Source organism: Loxodonta africana, chromosome 18, assembly GCF_030014295.1.
Source record: "Loxodonta africana isolate mLoxAfr1 chromosome 18, mLoxAfr1.hap2, whole genome shotgun sequence".
In the NCBI taxonomy this organism is placed as follows: Eukaryota; Metazoa; Chordata; class Mammalia; order Proboscidea; family Elephantidae; genus Loxodonta; species Loxodonta africana.
In genome coordinates, this window is record NC_087359.1 from 33,317,135 (window position 1) to 33,327,494 (window position 10,360).

The 10,360-nt window shown below is 52.8% G+C and overlaps 2 non-coding genes across 2 annotated transcripts; both read right to left on the reverse strand.

Moving 5' to 3' along the window:
• Window positions 1–534: 534 nt before the first annotated feature.
• Window positions 535–725, reverse strand: LOC135228186 (U2 spliceosomal RNA). Its single transcript, XR_010318516.1, has one exon. It is a non-coding gene; the product is annotated as a U2 spliceosomal RNA (small nuclear RNA).
• Window positions 726–7,146: 6,421 nt separating this feature from the next.
• LOC135228189 (U2 spliceosomal RNA) lies at window positions 7,147–7,337 on the reverse strand. Its single transcript, XR_010318519.1, has one exon. It is a non-coding gene; the product is annotated as a U2 spliceosomal RNA (small nuclear RNA).
• Between the last annotated feature and the right edge of the window lie 3,023 nt (window positions 7,338–10,360).

A 10,360-nucleotide genomic window follows, 5' to 3' on the forward strand; every position in this document is an offset into this window, starting at 1 on the left:
CACCTCAGTCTCCAAGGCGACGCCTTGGCTTTTCAGCACTTTAAAGAGGCCTTTTGCAGCACATTCGCCCAACGCAAGGCGTCTTTTGACTTCCTGACTGCTGCCTCCGTGGGTGTTGAGCCTGTTGTATAAGGTGTGCGACGTATGTATTCCAGCTGACGAATAGGCCGTACCCGGGTTGATGTGCAGGGCCAGCCCTGAGCCCCGGTGGCAGCGTCCACTTGATGTCCCTGTGCACACGTGGTCAGAGCCCACTAGGGCCAGAGGAGGCGGCGCTTCCCAAAGCGGTGAAACACCGAATTTTCTGCAGCGCGGTGGGTGGACCCCAGGGGGGGCCTGAGCGGCAAACCCGCCCGGTAGGCTTGTTCAGAGGTGTGGCAGACGTGAGGACCCGAGCTGCTGTCTCGCCGGCGAAGAGGAGACATTACTCCGTAAGGCGCCCCGGCTAGAAGACGCGGGCGCCAGATAAACGCAAAAGACAAGGAGAAGCGCGCCATTTCTGCTGCTGTTAGACCGCCGGTTGTGGTCCCCGCAGGGGGGTGCACCGTTCCTGGAGGTACTGCAATACCAGGTCGATGCGTGGAGTGGACGGAGCAAGCTCCTATTCCAACTCCCAGCTCCAAAAATCCATTTAATATATTGTCCTCGGATAGAGGACGTATCAGATATTAAACTGATAAGAACAGATACTACACTTGATCTTAGCCAAAAGGCCGAGAAGCGATGCCGGGCTCCGCCCCCCTCGCCGGGGCACTGCTCCCCTCACACATCTTCAGCTCACGGTGAGCACACACAGCCTCAACCCAGGACTCACCCGCTCTCCTACTTTTGCCACCGTTCTGCTGTCAGAACCTCAGCGAATACGTGGCTTGGCAGGTTGATACTTATTGGGGCCTTTTGCACCTTTTAACTTTTCAGCTCCCCTAGCTTCCGGGCGAAACAGACATTTCTCATTTGCATGAACCGCCCACACGGGCCTTCTCCGGCTCGGCGGGACCGCCCCCTCGCCTTGGAACCCAAACCCAAACCCAAACCCAGCCGCACGTAAATCAACAGAGAGGATGGGGTGGGACAGCTCCTTCAGCCGCGTCGCCCTGGGAAAAAGGAGGAAAAACCCAGGACGAGCAAGACGCAAACCGCTCTATGAGGTTTTTCTTTCAAATCCTTAAACGCACAGCTACGCTGAAAGGGTTTCCCAGTGTCCTCCTAACCGTATACCACCTCCACACACGTATGTATATAGACATATACGGATAAGTGTACACACACGTATCTCGATTTCACCTTCTCTCTCTCCCTCCCTCTCTTTTATGATGATGAGGATTTATTTACCATTAATTTTCTTCTTTTCTTCTTGGTGGGCGTCGCCAGAGTACAGTCCCCCGGGCAATGCAGGCGATGACAGGTTCACCGGGTGGACCGGCGACTCCTGGGTACGGGGCCCTCCGTGGGGAGGACACAGCTTCGCGGTAAATCCAGTCCTCTCCTGCGAGGGGAGGAGCATTCCAGGCACAAGGAGCCACCAGTTCAGACGCCCTAAGGAGGTTCCCGAGGAAGAGCGTGGGAGGCCGGGGTGGCTGAGGCTGACCTGCCCGCTACAAATTGGGAGTTTTCCCACTACCCCGGGTCGGGATGCCAAGCGGTAAGCTCCGGGGGCCCCAGGGGCTCCCTCTCACTTCCGGCTTGCTAGCTCCCACTACTCCCTCAGGTTTGGTAATTTGCTACAACGACTCACAGAACTCGGGAAAGCGCTCTGCTTAGGATTACAGTTTTATTACAGCAAAAAGGATACAAACGAAGAGACGCAGAGCCTGAGGCCTGGGAGCGTTCCCAACGCGGAGCTTCCACGTGCCAAAAAGGGATGCGCTACCCTCGCCCCTGCATGGATGCCTTTCACCAACCGGGAAGCCCGGGGAGCTTCCGAGTCCAGAGCCTTTATCGAAGCCTCATTAAGCAGGCAGGATTGATTGAATCGTGCCTCCCCACCCCCCCACCCCACCCCCCGCCCCGCGCCCTGCAGTCAACTGAGTCCTTCTGGCCTGGCCAACCCCCACCAAAGAGGCACCTCATTAGGTGGTGTGGTCTGGAGCCCTCATCCAAGACACTTCACTCACTGGGGCACGGTCCCAACGTTTTAGAGGCTATCATCTCTCAGGGACCAAGGATAAAGACCAAATGCTTTGGGCAAAGTTAAAGCCTCCGCCCCACAGAGACTTAGAGGGACATGCCAACCAAACGCAACAAGTGATCCCGGACTGGCTCCTGGGCCAGGAAAACAAATGGCAGTAAGGGGCTCTGTTGAGATGATTGGCGAAATCTGAACACGGGCCGTAGATTATAGTATGGGGGTCAAGGTTAAGGAGCTGAGATCAGGCCAGGGTGTTGGAAGGATCATCTGCGCGGGTGTTGCCATCACCGGGAATCGCGACAGGAGTAAGTCGGCGAGAGACAGTGAGCCGGCAGCTAAAATCCCCAAGGAATGAGCGGGTGCGCAGTAGGACGGGAGACCCGCGGCTGGACCGATGGCGGGAAGGAGGTGAGGGAGTGGGTGGTATGCCACTCGAAGCTGAACTCCAGGCTGGGGTCGGGGGCAGTCAGGGAAGATGGACGTTGAGGACCACCGCAGAGAGAAAGAGAACACCCACCGCGCCCCCGTCCCTCCTAGCATTGCTGTCATACATCTCACTTATCCATAAGCTATAATCATCCAGTAGAGCGTTGCCACTATTATTATTTTAAATAAATGGTTATGCGAGATCGGTTAAGCACAAGAAAAAATAGAATATTCGGTTTTACCCTCATGTTATTTCTTCTCGAACGCTCTTCCTTTCTTTCTGTCCATCCGAGTCTCGGATCTATGTAATTTTCCTTCTCCCTGAAGAACTCCTTTTAGCATTTCTTGCAGGGCGGGTCTAGTGCCAACAATTCCCGCAAGTTGTGTTTGACTGGGAAAGTCTTTAAATCCTGGGGCACAGAATTCTAGGTTGCTGTCTTTCCTTTCAAGACTTTAAATATGTCGCTCCACTCTCTCCTCGCTTGCACGGTTTATGAAGAGAAGTCTGATGTAACTCTTACCCTTGTTCCTTTATAGCTAAGGTGGCTTTTCGTTTGTTTGTTTGTGTTTTGGCTTCTTTCAAGATTTTACCTTCAATTTTCTGCAGTTTGAATGGAATATGATGTGCCTAGGTTTAGGCTTTCGATTGGTTTTGTTCTGGTTTTGTTTCTCCTGCTCGGTGTTCTCTCAGCCCCCTATGCTTTGGTCCCTACGGACAGTTCTGGACAGGTATCAGCCATTATTACGTTATTACATTACGTGACATTCCATTACGTATCTCTTCTGTTCCGTTCTCTCTTTCTTCTCCTTCCGGTCTTTCCATGGCTCGTTTGTTACATCACTTGTGGTTGTCCCACGGTTCCTGGATGCTCCTCTTTTTCCTCAGTCTTTTCTTCTGCTTACTTTTCCGTTTGGGGGAGTTTCTATTGACATGTCTCCACGCTCACTGATTCTTTCCTCAGCCATGTCCGGTCTACGGATGAACATTCTTCATCCCTGTTACAAGGTTTTGTTTCGTCTTTCTTTCTAGATTTTCTTTTGATACTTAAGAGTTTCGGCCTCTCTGCTGACATTTCCATTAGAGCGTAGTAATCATAGTTATTATAAATCTCGATCTGATATTGCCCAAATCTGCAATATCGAACTCTGTTTCTGATGCCTGCCCTGTCTCTTTGGACTGTTTTGTTTTGTTTTTCCCTCGCAATCTTTTGTTGAAAGCCGGCCATCACGTACCAGGTCAAAGGAACTGATGTTCTCTCAAGCTGTAATCCCTGGCAAAGCCCCGATGTTAGGCCCAGAGGCAGCGGTGATTCTTTGTATTGGCGTGTGTGCCTCTCCGGTTTTCTGGACGATAATTTGCCCCGCGAACTCTATTCCCTGATGGGTGTAAAACGAGTCGTTGATGTCCACTTTTTCAGTTTTTTCTTGTGGTGAGGACAGGACTGGTGGTTCAGAGCCGTTGACATGCCGGACCCGAAACCAGGATTCGGTCCGAAGTTACTTTAACTTTTAAGATCAATGTAATGCACTACGTTAACAGACTAAAAAGGAAGAAATTACCTCAAAGTTGTTATTGCTGTCGTTAGGTGACATCCAGTCGATTTCGACTCATAACCGACCCCATGTGACAGAGAACTGCCCCATAGGCTTTCCTAGGCTATCATCTTTATGAGAGCGGTTTGCCAGGTCGTTCTCCCAAGGAGCTGCTGGGCGGGTTCGAACTGCCAACCTTGTGGTTAGCAGCCCAAGCACCTAAGTGTTGTGCCACCGGGGCTCCTTGCTCATCTCGAGGGGTATAGAAAAAGCATTTGACGAAATTCAACACCAATTCATGATTTAAAAAACAACCAAGTTTGGAGTAAAATGGAACGTCTACCCGATAACGGGCAGCTAAGAAAATCTAGAGTTGACATACCTCATGGTGAAAGACTGAATATCTTTCCTGTACGATCAACAACAAGGCAAGAAAGTCAGGTTTGCACCAGGTCTACTCAACATTGGACTAGGGAACCAGGGCGACAAGGCAGTAGAAGAAGGAGGTGAAGGAGGAGTAGGAGGAAGAAGAGGATAAGGAGAAGGAGAGGAAGGAGGAGGAGGAGGAGGAGAAGAAGGAAAAGGAGAAAGTGAAGAGGAAGGAGAAGGAGAAAAGACATACAGGGGATTGGAAAAAGCAGCAGTAAACCTCACAATACCCTCAAGGAAAATAACTTCACAAGAAAAACATGTGCAAAACTTTTACAACCGCCTTGTACGAATACACCACGTTTCGTTTTTTCCCGTTCGTCCGTTGACGGATGTGTTGGCTGTTTCCGCCTTTGGGCTATTTTGAAAACTGTTGCAATGAGCAAGTTTAGCTCCTGTGTGGTCTTATGCCTTCACTGGATTCTCTGGGTGGTGCAAATGCTTAACTGCTTGCTGCTAGCGGGAACCTGGAGGTTCACGCCCACCCAGAGGCAGCTTTCATAACAATAAACAGCCTAGGCAACCCTACGGGGGGTGGGGGGGAGGGGCAGCTCTGACTCCAGGGCACCTAACAACTACAATAGGCAGAAGAGCTGGCGAAGGGGCGGGTGTTCAAGGCAAAAGAAAGCGCCTGAGCAAAGTCAGGGAAGGGAGAAGAAAAAGCAGGGTGTGTTTGCAAGGCGGGATTCCCCCGGGCGGTGCAAAGCACTCGACGACGGCTAACCTAAAGGTTGGAAGTCGGAGTCCACCCAGAGGCACCTCGGAAGAAAGGCCTGGCGGTGGTCCGCCTCCAAAGGGTGAGTCATCGAAACGCCCGTGGAGCACAGTTCTACTCGGACACAGGTGGGGTTGTCATGGGGCTGGGATCGATTCAACGGCAACAACTGGTTGGCTGGTATATATACCTAGGAGGGGGAGCGCTGGGTCATACGGTGACTCCATGTTTGTTTGAGTGTCTGAGGAACCGCCGGGCTTCTCCAAAGCAACTGGAACGAACGTGGTGGTACGCTCCCCCCAGCAACGGACGAGGGTTGCACTTTCTGTGCATTCTCATCAAAACGCGCCCTACCTCTTTGTTTTACGCCTTCGTCGCTGGAGTCTAGGGTTTACAGCATCCGTCTCTAACTTATCTCCAGCATTAAAAGCAAAAAACCAAACCCACTGCCCTCGACTCGATTCCGACTCACAGCGGCCCTATAGGACAGAGTAGAACCGCCCCACAGAGTTTCCAAGGAGCTCCTGGCGGATTCCAACCGCCGACCTTTTGGTCAGCAGCCATAGCACTTACCCACTACGCCACCGGGGTTTCCAGCATTACCACCAACTAATACCATCCGACTTGATTAAAAAAACGAAGACAAAACCCAAACCAAACCCGCTGCCATCGAGTCGATTCCAACCCACAGCGACCCTACGGGACAGAGCAGAACCGCCCCGTAGAGTTGCCAAGGAGGGCCCGGCGGATGGGAACTGCCGAGCTCTTGGTGAACAGCCGCAGTGCTTAACCACTAGGCCCCCAGGGTTTCCACTTGGTATATAGAGTGCCAGTGTAACCGTTATACCACTGGAGGTACTCGCACGCTCCCCCCTCTGGTCCTTCGCGCTCTCTATCACTCATACATCTCGTTACACGTATGCACGCGCAATACAAAAGTGTGCCTGTTGTACGTTGTTGTTGCTCTTAGGTGCCATCCGGTCGGTTCCGACTCATAGCGACCCTACGTACGGCGCCATCCCCCCAATCGTCGTTGTGCTTAAGCCACTGTGTCGATCCACCTCACTGAGGGTCTTCCCTCTTTTTCGCTGACCCTCTCTACTTTACCAAGCATGGCGCCCTTCTCCAGGGACTGATCCCTCCTGACGACGCGTCCGAAGTATGTGTGTGGGCGCCGTCCTTGCTTCCAGGAGCATGCTGGTTGTACTTCTTCCAAGACAGGTGCGTTGGTTCTTTTGGCAGTCCACGGTAGTAGTATCGCCAGTATTCTTCTCCGACACGAAGATCCCAAGGCGTCAATTCTCCTTTCGGTCTTCTTTATTCGTCGTCCAGCTTTCGCATGCGTAGGAGGCGATTGCAAAGACCACGGCTTGGGTCAGGCGCACCTCAGTCTCCAAGGCGACGCCTTGGCTTTTCAGCACTTTAAAGAGGCCTTTTGCAGCACATTCGCCCAACGCAAGGCGTCTTTTGACTTCCTGACTGCTGCCTCCGTGGGTGTTGAGCCTGTTGTATAAGGTGTGCGACGTATGTATTCCAGCTGACGAATAGGCCGTACCCGGGTTGATGTGCAGGGCCAGCCCTGAGCCCCGGTGGCAGCGTCCACTTGATGTCCCTGTGCACACGTGGTCAGAGCCCACTAGGGCCAGAGGAGGCGGCGCTTCCCAAAGCGGTGAAACACCGAATTTTCTGCAGCGCGGTGGGTGGACCCCAGGGGGGGCCTGAGCGGCAAACCCGCCCGGTAGGCTTTTCAGAGGTGTGGCAGACGTGAGGACCCGAGCTGCTGTCTCGCCGGCGAAGAAGAGACATTACTCCGTAAGGCGCCCCGGCTAGAAGACGCGGGCGCCAGATAAACGCAAAAGACAAGGAGAAGCGCGCCATTTCTGCTGCTGTTAGACCGCCGGTTGTGGTCCCCGCAGGGGGGAGCACCGTTCCTGGAGGTGCTGCAATACCAGGTCGATGCGTGGAGTGGACGGAGCAAGCTCCTATTCCAACTCCCAGCTCCAAAAATCCATTTAATATATTGTCCTCGGATAGAGGACGTATCAGATATTAAACTGATAAGAACAGATACTACACTTGATCTTAGCCAAAAGGCCGAGAAGCGATGCCGGGCTCCGCCCCCCTCGCCGGGGCACTGCTCCCCTCACACATCTTCAGCTCACGGTGAGCACACACAGCCTCAACCCAGGACTCACCCGCTCTCCTACTTTTGCCACCGTTCTGCTGTCAGAACCTCAGCGAATACGTGGCTTGGCAGGTTGATACTTATTGGGGCCTTTTGCACCTTTTAACTTTTCAGCTCCCCTAGCTTCCGGGCGAAACAGACATTTCTCATTTGCATGAACCGCCCACACGGGCCTTCTCCGGCTCGGCGGGACCGCCCCCTCGCCTTGGAACCCAAACCCAAACCCAAACCCAGCCGCACGTAAATCAACAGAGAGGATGGGGTGGGACAGCTCCTTCAGCCGCGTCGCCCTGGGAAAAAGGAGGAAAAACCCAGGACGAGCAAGACGCAAACCGCTCTATGAGGTTTTTCTTTCAAATCCTTAAACGCACAGCTACGCTGAAAGGGTTTCACAGTGTCCTCCTAACCGTATACCACCTCCACACACGTATGTATATAGACATATACGGATAAGTGTACACACACGTATCTCGATTTCACCTTCTCTCTCTCCCTCCCTCTCTTTTATGATGATGAGGATTTATTTACCATTAATTTTCTTCTTTTCTTCTTGGTGGGCGTCGCCAGAGTACAGTCCCCCGGGCAATGCAGGCGATGACAGGTTCACCGGGTGGACCGGCGACTCCTGGGTACGGGGCCCTCCGTGGGGAGGACACAGCTTCGCGGTAAATCCAGTCCTCTCCTGCGAGGGGAGGAGCATTCCAGGCACAAGGAGCCACCAGTTCAGACGCCCTAAGGAGGTTCCCGAGGAAGAGCGTGGGAGGCCGGGGTGGCTGAGGCTGACCTGCCCGCTACAAATTGGGAGTTTTCCCACTACCCCGGGTCGGGATGCCAAGCGGTAAGCTCCGGGGGCCCCAGGGGCTCCCTCTCACTTCCGGCCTGCTAGCTCCCACTACTCCCTCAGGTTTGGTAATTTGCTACAACGACTCACAGAACTCGGGAAAGCGCTCTGTTTAGGATTACAGTTTTATTACAGCAAAAAGGATACAAACGAAGAGACGCAGAGCCTGAGGCCTGGGAGCGTTCCCAACGCGGAGCTTCCACGTGCCAAAAAGGGATGCGCTACCCTCGCCCCTGCATGGATGCCTTTCACCAACCGGGAAGCCCGGGGAGCTTCCGAGTCCAGAGCCTTTATCGAAGCCTCATTAAGCAGGCAGGATTGATTGAATCGTGCCTCCCCACCCCCCCACCCCACCCCCCGCCCCGCGCCCTGCAGTCAACTGAGTCCTTCTGGCCTGGCCAACCCCCACCAAAGAGGCACCTCATTAGGTGGTGTGGTCTGGAGCCCTCATCCAAGACACTTCACTCACTGGGGCACGGTCCCAACGTTTTAGAGGCTATCATCTCTCAGGGACCAAGGATAAAGACCAAATGCTTTGGGCAAAGTTAAAGCCTCCGCCCCACAGAGACTTAGAGGGACATGCCAACCAAACGCAACAAGTGATCCCGGACTGGCTCCTGGGCCAGGAAAACAAATGGCAGTAAGGGGCTCTGTTGAGATGATTGGCGAAATCTGAACACGGGCCGTAGATTATAGTATGGGGGTCAAGGTTAAGGAGCTGAGATCAGGCCAGGGTGTTGGAAGGATCATCTGCGCGGGTGTTGCCATCACCGGGAATCGCGACAGGAGTAAGTCGGCGAGAGACAGTGAGCCGGCAGCTAAAATCCCCAAGGAATGAGCGGGTGCGCAGTAGGACGGGAGACCCGCGGCTGGACCGATGGCGGGAAGGAGGTGAGGGAGTGGGTGGTATGCCACTCGAAGCTGAACTCCAAGCTGGGGTCGGGGCCAGTTCGGGAACATTGCCGTTGGTCTATGTGGACCACCGTGGAGGAGGAACAGTCCCCACTTTCCCTGCCAGAGGGAAATCAGTGGTGAGGTATTCCCATTCAGCTAGCACTTGATACTCTGAGGCTGCTGGAGTTCAATATCCTCAGATAGGAGAGCCATGGCAGAGCAAAGGAGAGAAGGGGCGTGAAGAAAACAATGGGTTTGGGGAAGAAGTCGTAAAGGATGCAGATTGCCTAATGGGAATGAGATTTGGGAAATAGGGAAGAGTTGTGTGGCCTGGGCTTCTTGTGGTTAATGGGCATGGAGGGAAGGGCAGGGTTGCAATGGTGTGTCATCCTATATGTACACAATGCATGATAAGGAGCTTTAATGGGGGGCAGGGACAACAGCGTGGAGCCTGGAACCAGGTTGGAGCCTCAGATCTGCTAGGTGTGTTAGCTGGAGACACCCCCTCTGGTAAGGTGGGTAATTACAGCAACTAAATTCAAGTTTGTTGCGAGGATGATGAGAGTTATCCCAAAGAGTTTATAGGCTAAGAACATACTTCTCCTTACACAGTGAGTGCTAACATGCCAGCACCACGAGTTGCTGTTTAGTCAACTCCGACTCATGGTGACCCCATGTGTCAGAGTAGAACTGTGCTCCATAGGGTTTAAATGGCTGATATTTTGGAAGCAGATCACCAGGTCCTTGTTTCTGATACACTTCCACCCAAACCACCAACTTTGCCACCCTTTTGTTAGTGGCCCAGTGCGCTAGCCGTTTGCACCAACACAGGGACCCCTAGTGCTAATACAGACAATTGCTACTACTACTTCATGCTAGTACATGACTACTGTTAGCTGGCTTAAAATGCAACAGATCGATACCAGGCGGGCCAATAACTTACCAAGGCAAGAGCATGTAAAAGAAGAAAAAAAAAAAAAAAGAGGGAACTGGAAGCTAAGAGTGAGTTAGCAAGAACCTAAATGTGGGGAACTATGACTCTAGAAAAATTGGAAGTTGTCAAAAATGAAATGGAACACTTGAAAGTAGATATCCTAGGCATTAGTGAGCTGAAACGGACTGGTATTTGCCGTTTTGAATCAATCACAAGGTCAGCTACGCTCGGAGTCACAAACTGAAGAGGAACAACACTGCATTCACTGTCAAAAA